The 14,972-nt window shown below is 39.9% G+C and overlaps 1 protein-coding gene across 2 annotated transcripts in view; it reads right to left on the bottom strand.

Annotated features, from left to right (window-relative positions):
• The window catches only part of TFB1M (transcription factor B1, mitochondrial), a 101,601-nt gene that overhangs the window by 56,965 nt on the left and 29,664 nt on the right, over positions 1-14,972 (bottom strand). The window lies entirely within an intron of this gene.

Here is a 14,972-nt window from a genome sequence, read left to right as displayed (position 1 = left end):
TATGAGTAAACATAAAAAAGTGTTACTGACCTCCCCATGGTCTCCAGCACTCCTGGTCTCGTCAGGCCTGCTAAATCAAGTCAGGGCCCACTGAATACCAATCATATGCCTCAGCCGTCCCCGACATAAATCAGAATCCCAGGAAAAGACAAAGACCAGAACCAGAGCCCAAGGGTGGTAAGTAACACTGTTTTTCATGTTCCCATGGGCCTCCGCTAATTATACGCTGGGGTCAGTTTCGGTTATTAAACCAGCAATGGTTTAACATACTTCATCCTGGTGGCTCAGCCTAAAACTACACTAAGGACACAGCCTGATTTTTTCAAATGTAACATTTGATGTAGTAATAACTTTTGAATACTTTAACTTAAAGTGGTTTTGAGATTTTTTTTTTGTGTTTAGCTATAAAAACTACAGAGGCTTCTGGCATTTCTGAACATACACTTTAAATTGCCATCCAAGTTCACACATTCACTCTAAGGGAACTCCTTGGGGGTCCCTAATCAGCGGATGATCAGGAGGAAAGATAGAGGAATGGAGCATCTTACTCTTTTCCCTCACTAGCCATATCAGTCAGCTGAATAAAGTCTTTGGGAAACAGATGACCTTTGGGATATTTTTTTTTATTCGTGTTCTGCTTTTATACGTTTGTACAAACTGTATTGAAAGTGTGTGTGTGTGGGGGAGGATTTATGTTATGCTTCAAAACATGGAAAAAATGAAACTAAACAATGACCTTCCATTTACATATACATATATACATTAAATATACAAAGTACACTACTGTAAACCACTGGGAACCCTGAGCCATAAAATTGAGCACAGAATCCAATTAGTAAGATATATATGTCACCAATTGGCTCTCAGTAAACACAGGATGCACACAAGAACAAGACGTGAAAAAAAAAAAAGAATAAAAATTTACATTTAAAAAAACCTGTATTAAAACTACTTAAAATGTATTGATAGAGAGAAACTTATATGAGTGTATAGAGCAACTAAATCTAACCACCATTAGATTGTCTTTATAGATGGAAAAACCCTGCACAAAAAAACTGAGTACAGATACAGATCATTAACTATCAGTGACTAACACTCAGTGGCAGCCGGGCACGCACAAAAATACAGCTTGCACACTAAAATATACTGTTGTATAAAAATGTACTACAGTAAAAAAAAAAAAAAAAAAAACCTAAAGAGACTTATTTGTGTATATACAGAATATTAGCAGAAAGGGAAAACGCTCTAAAAATAAAAAAAAAACACAGACAAGGATAACAGCAAAATAGGGGTGCAGTGAAGGAGGGAGGCACAGAGAATGCAGCACAAGCACAGTTCGACTGCATGTGAACGACTCAAGGGACAGCATAGAAACAGCTTTACTCGCTATTCCTAATGGGGGTAACGCCACTCACTTTTGGTCTGTTCAGACTGACAAACAACAGTACCATGGTACGCCCCCTTGACACTTGGCAGTGATAGCACCTGTCACTGCTGGATTCCACCTAAACTGAACGTATCAAGCAATAGCAACAATCACCGATGCAGGAGGTCCCCAATGTCCCCGGATAATAGAAAAGATTGCCATGGATTGTCAGAAATCTTCTCTTTGTCCCCACTGCCGCTTAATTCACCGGAGTAATAGTACAAAGGTTTACACTGAGGTCTTGGTGGGTGTGATGTACTATTACAGCATGCGTTGCCAAGGGGTTAAGAAATTAGAGGAGCTTTTACTGACCCTGTCTGCAAAAGTTGGGCTATGAAAAAATAGAACTGTTGGTTTCAGTGTTTTGGCCCACCAACTCCCCCGCCCTGGTGTTAAAAATTACATAAATAAAAAAGTACCATAAAAACACTTGATGTTCAAGGTACTTTATTTGTGCATTTTTTTTTAAACAAGCATTTCCAAATGCTGTTGAAATACTTTGTGACTGGCTGTGTCACAAACGTAAAATCTTGCTGTGAAAAGATGGACCCGAAGGGGTTTATAAATATTAGGCATTTGGAGGAGAAAGAAAAAAAAAACAAAAGAAAAAAAATAATCAATAGGCAAAGTTTTAGGTAATATATATATAAAACTCAAATCCTGCAGTAGTCTGCTCTATCCAAATCCACAGTTCTCGCCCGATTTGGGTGAAATTTGGCACACCCCCTCTCCACACAGAGGAGCAGAATACTGCGCACATTACATCTTTCTAGCGTAACCCCATCATGAAATTTGGGCCCTATACATATAATGGGGAAATATGAAATCTGTACTATACAGGAGCTTTCATCACTGAAGCTGCTGAGGTAAAGTGAAAGCTGAGCTCTGATTGGTTGCTATGGGCAACTCCACAAGTCTGTGAGGCGGCTCCTTCAGGTCCTAGTAATACTGTGATGGCCGCTCTGTATTACTATTCATCCTATTACATCTCTTATCAGTGTCAGGTCCTAGTAATACTGTGATGGCTGCTCTGTATTACTATTCATCCTATTACATCTCTTATCAGTGTCAGGTCCTAGTAATACTGTGATGGCTGCTCTGTATTACTATTCATCCTATTACATCTCTTATCAGTGTCAGGTCCTAGTAATACTGTGATGGCTGCTCTGTATTACTATTCATCCTATTACATCTCTTATCAGTGTCAGGTCCTAGTAATACTGTGATGGCCGCTCTGTATTACTATTCATCCTATTACATCTCTTATCAGTGTCAGGTCCTAGTAATACTGTGAGGGCCGCTCTGTATTACTATTCATCCTATTACATCTCTTATCAGTGTCAGGTCCTAGTAATACTGTGAGGGCCGCTCTGTATTACTATTCATCCTATTACATCTCTTATCAGTGTCAGGTCCTAGTAATACTGTGAGGGCCGCTCTGTATTACTATTCATCCTATTACATCTCTTATCAGTGTCAGGTCCTAGTAATACTGTGATGGCCGCTCTGTATTACTACTCATCTTATTACATCTCTTATCAGTGTCAGGTCCTAGTAATACTGTGAGGGCCGCTCTGTATTACTATTCATCTTATTACATCTCTTATCAGTGTCAGGTCCTAGTAATACTGTGAGGGCCGCTCTGTATTACTACTCATCTTATTACATCTCTTATCAGTGTCAGGTCCTAGTAATACTGTGAGGGCCGCTCTGTATTACTATTCATCCTATTACATCTCTTATCAGTGTCAGGTCCTAGTAATACTGTGAGGGCTGCTCTATATTACTACTCATCTTATTACATCTCTTATCAGTGTCAGGTCCTAGTAATACTGTGAGGGCCGCTCTGTATTACTACTCATCTTATTACATCTCTTATCAGTGTCAGGTCCTAGTAATACTGTGAGGGCCGCTCTGTATTACTATTCATCTTATTACATCTCTTATCAATGTCAGGTCATAGTAATACTGTGAGGGCCGCTCTGTATTACTATTCATCTTATTACATCTCTTATCAGTGTCAGGTCCTAGTAATACTGTGAGGGCCGCTCTGGATTACTATTCATCCTATTACATCTCTTATCAGTGTCAGGTCCTAGTAATACTGTGAGAGCCGCTCTGTATTACTACTCATCCTATTACATCTCTTATCAGTGTCAGGTCCTAGTAATACTGTGAGGGCCGCTCTGTATTACTACTCATCTTATTACATCTCTTATCAGTGTCAGGTCCTAGTAATACTGTGAGGGCTGCTCTATATTACTACTCATCTTATTACATCTCTTATCAGTGTCAGGTCCTAGTAATACTGTGATGGCTGCTCTGTATTACTACTCATCTTATTACATCTCTTATCAGTGTCAGGTCCTAGTAATACTGTGAGGGCCGCTCTGTATTACTACTCATCCTATTACATCTCTTATCAGTGTCAGGTCCTAGTAATACTGTGAGGGCTGCTCTGTATTACTACTCATCTTATTACATCTCTTATCAGTGTCAGGTCCTAGTAATACTGTGAGGGCCGCTCTGTATTACTACTCATCCTATTACATCTCTTATCAGTGTCAGGTCCTAGTAATACTGTGATGGCCGCTCTGTATTACTACTCATCTTATTACATCTCTTATCAGTGTCAGGTCCTAGTAATACTGTGAGGGCCGCTCTGTATTACTATTCATCCTATCACATCTCTTATCAGTGTCAGGTCCTAGTAATACTGTGAGGGCCGCTCTGTATTACTACTCATCTTATTACATCTCTTATCAGTGTCAGGTCCTAGTAATACTGTGAGGGCCGCTCTGTATTACTATTCATCCTATCACATCTCTTATCAGTGTCAGGTCCTAGTAATACTGTGAGGGCCGCTCTGGATTACTATTCATCCTATTACATCTCTTATCAGTGTCAGGTCCTAGTAATACTGTGAGGGCCGCTCTGTATTACTACTCATCTTATTACATCTCTTATCAGTGTCAGGTCCTAGTAATACTGTGAGGGCTGCTCTATATTACTACTCATCTTATTACATCTCTTATCAGTGTCAGGTCCTAGTAATACTGTGATGGCTGCTCTGTATTACTACTCATCTTATTACATCTCTTATCAGTGTCAGGTCCTAGTAATACTGTGAGGGCCGCTCTGTATTACTACTCATCCTATTACATCTCTTATCAATGTCAGGTCCTAGTAATACTGTGATGGCCGCTCTGTATTACTACTCATCTTATTACATCTCTTATCAGTGTCAGGTCCTAGTAATACTGTGAGGGCCGCTCTGTATTACTACTCATCTTATTACATCTCTTATCAGTGTCAGGTCCTAGTAATACTGTGATGGCTGCTCTGTATTACTACTCATCTTATTACATCTCTTATCAGTGTCAGGTCCTAATAATACTGTGAGGGCCGCTCTGTATTACTATTCATCCTATTACATCTCTTATCAGTGTCAGGTCCTAGTAATACTGTGAGGGCCGCTCTGTATTACTACTCATCTTATTACATCTCTTATCAGTGTCAGGTCCTAGTAATACTGTGAGGGCGGCTCTGTATTACTATTCATCCTATTACATCTCTTATCAGTGTCAGGTCCTAGTAATACTGTGATGGCCGCTCTGTATTACTACTCATCTTATTACATCTCTTATCAGTGTCAGGTCCTAGTAATACTGTGAGGGCTGCTCTGTATTACTACTCATCTTATTACATCTCTTATCAGTGTCAGGTCCTAGTAATACTGTGAGGGCTGCTCTGTATTACTACTCATCTTATTACATCTCTTATCAATGTCAGGTCCTAGTAATACTGTGAGGGCGGCTCTGTATTACTATTCATCCTATTACATCTCTTATCAGTGTCAGGTCCTAGTAATACTGTGAGGGCCGCTCTGTATTACTATTCATCCTATTACATCTCTTATCAGTGTCAGGTCCTAGTAATACTGTGATGGCCGCTCTGTATTACTATTCATCCTATTACATCTCTTATCAGTGTCAGGTCCTAGTAATACTGTGATGGCCGCTCTGTATTACTACTCATCTTATTACATCTCTTATCAATGTCAGGTCATAGTAATACTGTGAGGGCCGCTCTGTATTACTATTCATCCTATTACATCTCTTATCAGTGTCAGGACATAGTAATACTGTGAGGGCCGCTCTGTATTACTATTCATCCTATTACATCTCTTATCAGTGTCAGGTCCTAGTAATACTGTGATGGCCGCTCAGTATTACTATTCATCTTATTACATCTCTTATCAGTGTCAGGTCCTAGTAATACTGTGAGGGCCGCTCTGTATTACTATTCATCCTATCACATCTCTTATCAGTGTCAGGTCCTAGTAATACTGTGATGGCCGCTCTGTATTACTATTCATCCTATTACATCTCTTATCAGTGTCAGGTCCTAGTAATACTGTGAGGGCCGCTCTGTATTACTATTCATCCTATTACATCTCTTATCAGTGTCAGGTCCTAGTAATACTGTGAGGGCCGCTCTGTATTACTACTCATCTTATTACATCTCTTATCAGTGTCAGGTCCTAGTAATACTGTGAGGGCCGCTCTGGATTACTATTCATCCTATTACATCTCTTATCAGTGTCAGGTCCTAGTAATACTGTGAGAGCCGCTCTGTATTACTACTCATCCTATTACATCTCTTATCAGTGTCAGGTCCTAGTAATACTGTGAGGGCCGCTCTGTATTACTACTCATCTTATTACATCTCTTATCAGTGTCAGGTCCTAGTAATACTGTGAGGGCTGCTCTATATTACTACTCATCTTATTACATCTCTTATCAGTGTCAGGTCCTAGTAATACTGTGAGGGCCGCTCTGGATTACTATTCATCCTATTACATCTCTTATCAGTGTCAGGTCCTAGTAATACTGTGAGGGCCGCTCTGTATTACTACTCATCTTATTACATCTCTTATCAGTGTCAGGTCCTAGTAATACTGTGAGGGCTGCTCTATATTACTACTCATCTTATTACATCTCTTATCAGTGTCAGGTCCTAGTAATACTGTGATGGCTGCTCTGTATTACTACTCATCTTATTACATCTCTTATCAGTGTCAGGTCCTAGTAATACTGTGAGGGCCGCTCTGTATTACTACTCATCCTATTACATCTCTTATCAGTGTCAGGTCCTAGTAATACTGTGATGGCCGCTCTGTATTACTACTCATCTTATTACATCTCTTATCAGTGTCAGGTCCTAGTAATACTGTGAGGGCCGCTCTGTATTACTACTCATCTTATTACATCTCTTATCAGTGTCAGGTCCTAGTAATACTGTGATGGCTGCTCTGTATTACTACTCATCTTATTACATCTCTTATCAGTGTCAGGTCCTAATAATACTGTGAGGGCCGCTCTGTATTACTATTCATCCTATTACATCTCTTATCAGTGTCAGGTCCTAGTAATACTGTGAGGGCCGCTCTGTATTACTACTCATCTTATTACATCTCTTATCAGTGTCAGGTCCTAGTAATACTGTGAGGGCGGCTCTGTATTACTATTCATCCTATTACATCTCTTATCAGTGTCAGGTCCTAGTAATACTGTGATGGCCGCTCTGTATTACTACTCATCTTATTACATCTCTTATCAGTGTCAGTTCCTAGTAATACTGTGAGGGCTGCTCTGTATTACTACTCATCTTATTACATCTCTTATCAGTGTCAGGTCCTAGTAATACTGTGAGGGCTGCTCTGTATTACTACTCATCTTATTACATCTCTTATCAATGTCAGGTCCTAGTAATACTGTGAGGGCGGCTCTGTATTACTATTCATCCTATTACATCTCTTATCAGTGTCAGGTCCTAGTAATACTGTGAGGGCCGCTCTGTATTACTATTCATCCTATTACATCTCTTATCAGTGTCAGGTCCTAGTAATACTGTGATGGCCGCTCTGTATTACTATTCATCCTATTACATCTCTTATCAGTGTCAGGTCCTAGTAATACTGTGATGGCCGCTCTGTATTACTACTCATCTTATTACATCTCTTATCAATGTCAGGTCATAGTAATACTGTGAGGGCCGCTCTGTATTACTATTCATCCTATTACATCTCTTATCAGTGTCAGGACATAGTAATACTGTGAGGGCCGCTCTGTATTACTATTCATCCTATTACATCTCTTATCAGTGTCAGGTCCTAGTAATACTGTGAGGGCTGCTCTGTATTACTATTCATCCTATTACATCTCTTATCAGTGTCAGGTCCTAGTAATACTGTGAGGGCCGCTCTGTATTACTACTCATCTTATTACATCTCTTATCAGTGTCAGGTCATAGTAATACTGTGAGGGCCGCTCTGTATTATTATTCATCCTATTACATCTCTTATCAGTGTCAGGTCATAGTAATACTGTGAGGGCCGCTCTGTATTACTATTCATCCTATTACATCTCTTATCAGTGTCAGGTCCTAGTAATACTGTGATGGCCGCTCTGTATTACTACTCATCTTATTACATCTCTTATCAGTGTAAGGTCATAGTAATACTGTGAGGGCCGCTCTGTATTACTATTCATCCTATTACATCTCTTATCAATGTCAGGTCCTAGTAATACTGTGATGGCCGCTCTGTATTACTATTCATCCTATTACATCTCTTATCAGTGTCAGGTCCTAGTAATACTGTGAGGGCTGCTCTGTATTACTATTCATCCTATTACATCTCTTATCAGTGTCAGGTCCTAGTAATACTGTGATGGCCGCTCTGTATTACTATTCATCTTATTACATCTCTTATCAGTGTCAGGTCATAGTAATACTGTGATGGCCGCTCTGTATTACTATTCATCCTATTACATCTCTTATCAGTGTCAGGTCCTAGTAATACTGTGATGGCCGCTCTGTATTACTATTCATCCTATTACATCTCTTATCAGTGTCAGGTCCTAGTAATACTGAGAGGGCTGCTCTGTATTACTATTCATCTTTTTACATCTCTTATAAGTGTCAGGTCCTAGTAATACTGTGATGGCCGCTCTGTATTACTACTCATCTTATTACATCTCTTATCAGTGTCAGGTCCTAGTAATACTGTGAGGGCTGCTCTGTATTACTACTCATCTTATTACATCTCTTATCAATGTCAGGTCCTAGTAATACTGTGAGGGCGGCTCTGTATTACTATTCATCCTATTACATCTCTTATCAGTGTCAGGTCCTAGTAATACTGTGAGGGCCGCTCTGTATTACTATTCATCCTATTACATCTCTTATCAGTGTCAGGTCCTAGTAATACTGTGATGGCCGCTCTGTATTACTACTCATCTTATTACATCTCTTATCAATGTCAGGTCATAGTAATACTGTGAGGGCCGCTCTGTATTACTATTCATCCTATTACATCTCTTATCAGTGTAAGGTCATAGTAATACTGTGAGGGCCGCTCTGTATTACTATTCATCCTATTACATCTCTTATCAATGTCAGGTCCTAGTAATACTGTGATGGCCGCTCTGTATTACTATTCATCCTATTACATCTCTGATCAGTGTCAGGTCCTAGTAATACTGTGAGGGCTGCTCTGTATTACTATTCATCCTATTACATCTCTTATCAGTGTCAGGTCCTAGTAATACTGTGATGGCCGCTCTGTATTACTATTCATCTTATTACATCTCTTATCAGTGTCAGGTCATAGTAATACTGTGATGGCCGCTCTGTATTACTATTCATCCTATTACATCTCTTATCAGTGTCAGGTCCTAGTAATACTGTGATGGCCGCTCTGTATTACTATTCATCCTATTACATCTCTTATCAGTGTCAGGTCCTAGTAATACTGTGAGGGCTGCTCTGTATTACTATTCATCTTTTTACATCTCTTATCAGTGTCAGGTCCTAGTAATACTGTGATGGCCGCTCTGTATTACTACTCATCTTATTACATCTCTTATCAGTGTCAGGTCCTAGTAATACTGTGAGGGCTGCTCTGTATTACTACACATCTTATTACATCTCTTATCAATGTCAGGTCATAGTAATACTGTGAGGGCTGCTCTGTATTACTATTCATCCTATTACATCTCTTATCAGTGTCAGGTCCTAGTAATACTGTGATGGCCGCTCTGTATTACTATTCATCCTATTACATCTCTTATCAGTGTCAGGTCCTAGTAATACTGTGAGGGCTGCTCTGTATTACTACTCATCTTATTACATCTCTTATCAGTGTCAGGTCCTAGTAATACTGTGAGGGCCGCTCTGTATTACTATTCATCCTATTACATCTCTTATCAGTGTCAGGTCCTAGTAATACTGTGAGGGCTGCTCTGTATTACTACTCATCTTATTACATCTCTTATCAATGTCAGGTCATAGTAATACTGTGAGGGCTGCTCTGTATTACTAGTCATCCTATTACATCTCTTATCAGTGTCAGGTCCTAGTAATACTGTGAGGGCGGCTCTGTATTACTATTCATCCTATTACATCTCTTATCAGTGTCAGGTCCTAGTAATACTGTGAGGGCCGCTCTGTATTACTATTCATCCTATTACATCTCTTATCAGTGTCAGGTCCTAGTAATACTGTGATGGCCGCTCTGTATTACTATTCATCTTATTACATCTCTTATCAGTGTCAGGTCCTAGTAATACTGTGATGGCCGCTCTGTATTACTATTCATCCTATTACATCTCTTATCAGTGTCAGGTCCTAGTAATACTGTGAGGGCCGCTCTGTATTACTATTCATCCTATTACATCTCTTATCAGTGTCAGGTCCTAGTAATACTGTGAGGGCCGCTCTGTATTACTATTCATCCTATTACATCTCTTATCAGTGTCAGGTCCTAGTAATACTGTGAGGGCCGCTCTGTATTACTATTCATCCTATTACATCTCTTATCAGTGTCAGGTCCTAGTAATACTGTGATGGCCGCTCTGTATTACTACTCATCTTATTACATCTCTTATCAGTGTCAGGTCCTAGTAATACTGTGAGGGCCGCTCTGTATTACTATTCATCTTATTACATCTCTTATCAGTGTCAGGTCCTAGTAATACTGTGAGGGCCGCTCTGTATTACTACTCATCTTATTACATCTCTTATCAGTGTCAGGTCCTAGTAATACTGTGAAGGCCGCTCTGTATTACTATTCATCCTATTACATCTCTTATCAGTGTCAGGTCCTAGTAATACTGTGAGGGCTGCTCTATATTACTACTCATCTTATTACATCTCTTATCAGTGTCAGGTCCTAGTAATACTGTGAGGGCCGCTCTGTATTACTACTCATCTTATTACATCTCTTATCAGTGTCAGGTCCTAGTAATACTGTGAGGGCCGCTCTGTATTACTATTCATCTTATTACATCTCTTATCAATGTCAGGTCATAGTAATACTGTGAGGGCCGCTCTGTATTACTATTCATCTTATTACATCTCTTATCAGTGTCAGGTCCTAGTAATACTGTGAGGGCCGCTCTGGATTACTATTCATCCTATTACATCTCTTATCAGTGTCAGGTCCTAGTAATACTGTGAGAGCCGCTCTGTATTACTACTCATCCTATTACATCTCTTATCAGTGTCAGGTCCTAGTAATACTGTGAGGGCCGCTCTGTATTACTACTCATCTTATTACATCTCTTATCAGTGTCAGGTCCTAGTAATACTGTGAGGGCTGCTCTATATTACTACTCATCTTATTACATCTCTTATCAGTGTCAGGTCCTAGTAATACTGTGATGGCTGCTCTGTATTACTACTCATCTTATTACATCTCTTATCAGTGTCAGGTCCTAGTAATACTGTGAGGGCCGCTCTGTATTACTACTCATCCTATTACATCTCTTATCAGTGTCAGGTCCTAGTAATACTGTGAGGGCCGCTCTGTATTACTACTCATCTTATTACATCTCTTATCAGTGTCAGGTCCTAGTAATACTGTGAGGGCCGCTCTGTATTACTACTCATCCTATTACATCTCTTATCAGTGTCAGGTCCTAGTAATACTGTGATGGCCGCTCTGTATTACTACTCATCTTATTACATCTCTTATCAGTGTCAGGTCCTAGTAATACTGTGAGGGCCGCTCTGTATTACTATTCATCCTATCACATCTCTTATCAGTGTCAGGTCCTAGTAATACTGTGAGGGCCGCTCTGTATTACTACTCATCTTATTACATCTCTTATCAGTGTCAGGTCCTAGTAATACTGTGAGGGCCGCTCTGTATTACTATTCATCCTATCACATCTCTTATCAGTGTCAGGTCCTAGTAATACTGTGAGGGCCGCTCTGGATTACTATTCATCCTATTACATCTCTTATCAGTGTCAGGTCCTAGTAATACTGTGAGGGCCGCTCTGTATTACTACTCATCTTATTACATCTCTTATCAGTGTCAGGTCCTAGTAATACTGTGAGGGCTGCTCTATATTACTAATCATCTTATTACATCTCTTATCAGTGTCAGGTCCTAGTAATACTGTGATGGCTGCTCTGTATTACTACTCATCTTATTACATCTCTTATCAGTGTCAGGTCCTAGTAATACTGTGAGGGCCGCTCTGTATTACTACTCATCCTATTACATCTCTTATCAATGTCAGGTCCTAGTAATACTGTGATGGCCGCTCTGTATTACTACTCATCTTATTACATCTCTTATCAGTGTCAGGTCCTAGTAATACTGTGAGGGCCGCTCTGTATTACTACTCATCTTATTACATCTCTTATCAGTGTCAGGTCCTAGTAATACTGTGATGGCTGCTCTGTATTACTACTCATCTTATTACATCTCTTATCAGTGTCAGGTCCTAATAATACTGTGAGGGCCGCTCTGTATTACTATTCATCCTATTACATCTCTTATCAGTGTCAGGTCCTAGTAATACTGTGAGGGCCGCTCTGTATTACTACTCATCTTATTACATCTCTTATCAGTGTCAGGTCCAAGTAATACTGTGAGGGCGGCTCTGTATTACTATTCATCCTATTACATCTCTTATCAGTGTCAGGTCCTAGTAATACTGTGATGGCCGCTCTGTATTACTACTCATCTTATTACATCTCTTATCAGTGTCAGGTCCTAGTAATACTGTGAGGGCTGCTCTGTATTACTACTCATCTTATTACATCTCTTATCAGTGTCAGGTCCTAGTAATACTGTGAGGGCTGCTCTGTATTACTACTCATCTTATTACATCTCTTATCAATGTCAGGTCCTAGTAATACTGTGAGGGCGGCTCTGTATTACTATTCATCCTATTACATCTCTTATCAGTGTCAGGTCCTAGTAATACTGTGATGGCCGCTCTGTATTACTATTCATCCTATTACATCTCTTATCAGTGTCAGGTCCTAGTAATACTGTGATGGCCGCTCTGTATTACTACTCATCTTATTACATCTCTTATCAATGTCAGGTCATAGTAATACTGTGAGGGCCGCTCTGTATTACTATTCATCCTATTACATCTCTTATCAGTGTCAGGACATAGTAATACTGTGAGGGCCGCTCTGTATTACTATTCATCCTATCACATCTCTTATCAGTGTCAGGTCCTAGTAATACTGTGATGGCTGCTCTGTATTACTATTCATCCTATTACATCTCTTATCAGTGTCAGGTCCTAGTAATACTGTGAGGGCCGCTCTGTATTACTATTCATCCTATTACATCTCTTATCAGTGTCAGGTCCTAGTAATACTGTGAGGGCCGCTCTGTATTATTACTCATCTTATTACATCTCTTATCAGTGTCAGGTCCTAGTAATACTGTGAGGGCCGCTCTGGATTACTATTCATCCTATTACATCTCTTATCAGTGTCAGGTCCTAGTAATACTGTGAGAGCCGCTCTGTATTACTACTCATCCTATTACATCTCTTATCAGTGTCAGGTCCTAGTAATACTGTGAGGGCCGCTCTGTATTACTACTCATCTTATTACATCTCTTATCAGTGTCAGGTCCTAGTAATACTGTGAGGGCTGCTCTATATTACTACTCATCTTATTACATCTCTTATCAGTGTCAGGTCCTAGTAATACTGTGATGGCTGCTCTGTATTACTACTCATCTTATTACATCTCTTATCAGTGTCAGGTCCTAGTAATACTGTGAGGGCCGCTCTGTATTACTACTCATCCTATTACATCTCTTATCAGTGTCAGGTCCTAGTAATACTGTGATGGCCGCTCTGTATTACTACTCATCTTATTACATCTCTTATCAGTGTCAGGTCCTAGTAATACTGTGAGGGCCGCTCTGTATTACTACTCATCTTATTACATCTCTTATCAGTGTCAGGTCCTAGTAATACTGTGAGGGCCGCTCTGTATTACTACTCATCCTATTACATCTCTTATCAGTGTCAGGTCCTAGTAATACTGTGATGGCCGCTCTGTATTACTACTCATCTTATTACATCTCTTATCAGTGTCAGGTCCTAGTAATACTGTGAGGGCCGCTCTGTATTACTATTCATCCTATCACATCTCTTATCAGTGTCAGGTCCTAGTAATACTGTGAGGGCCGCTCTGGATTACTATTCATCCTATTACATCTCTTATCAGTGTCAGGTCCTAGTAATACTGTGAGGGCCGCTCTGTATTACTACTCATCTTATTACATCTCTTATCAGTGTCAGGTCCTAGTAATACTGTGAGGGCTGCTCTATATTACTACTCATCTTATTACATCTCTTATCAGTGTCAGGTCCTAGTAATACTGTGATGGCTGCTCTGTATTACTACTCATCTTATTACATCTCTTATCAGTGTCAGGTCCTAGTAATACTGTAAGGGCCGCTCTGTATTACTACTCATCCTATTACATCTCTTATCAGTGTCAGGTCCTAGTAATACTGTGATGGCCGCTCTGTATTACTACTCATCTTATTACATCTCTTATCAGTGTCAGGTCCTAGTAATACTGTGAGGGCCGCTCTGTATTACTAATCATCTTATTACATCTCTTATCAGTGTCAGGTCCTAGTAATACTGTGATGGCTGCTCTGTATTACTACTCATCTTATTACATCTCTTATCAGTGTCAGGTCCTAATAATACTGTGAGGGCCGCTCTGTATTACTATTCATCCTATTACATCTCTTATCAGTGTCAGGTCCTAGTAATACTGTGAGGGCCGCTCTGTATTACTACTCATCTTATTACATCTCTTATTAGTGTCAGGTCCTAGTAATACTGTGAGGGCGGCTCTGTATTACTATTCATCCTATTACATCTCTTATCAGTGTCAGGTCCTAGTAATACTGTGATGGCCGCTCTGTATTACTACTCATCTTATTACATCTCTTATCAGTGTCAGTTCCTAGTAATACTGTGAGGGCTGCTCTGTATTACTACTCATCTTATTACATCTCTTATCAGTGTCAGGTCCTAGTAATACTGTGAGGGCTGCTCTGTATTACTACTCATCTTATTACATCTCTTATCAATGTCAGGTCCTAGTAATACTGTGAGGGCGGCTCTGTATTACTATTCATCCTATTACATCTCTTATCAGTGTCAGGTCCTAGTAATACTGTGATGGCCGCTCTGT

Source organism: Leptodactylus fuscus, chromosome 3, assembly GCF_031893055.1.
Source record: "Leptodactylus fuscus isolate aLepFus1 chromosome 3, aLepFus1.hap2, whole genome shotgun sequence".
NCBI lineage: Eukaryota > Metazoa > Chordata > Amphibia > Anura > Leptodactylidae > Leptodactylus > Leptodactylus fuscus.
Note: the sequence above shows the minus strand (reverse complement) of the source record. Positions and strands in the feature narration are given on the sequence as shown.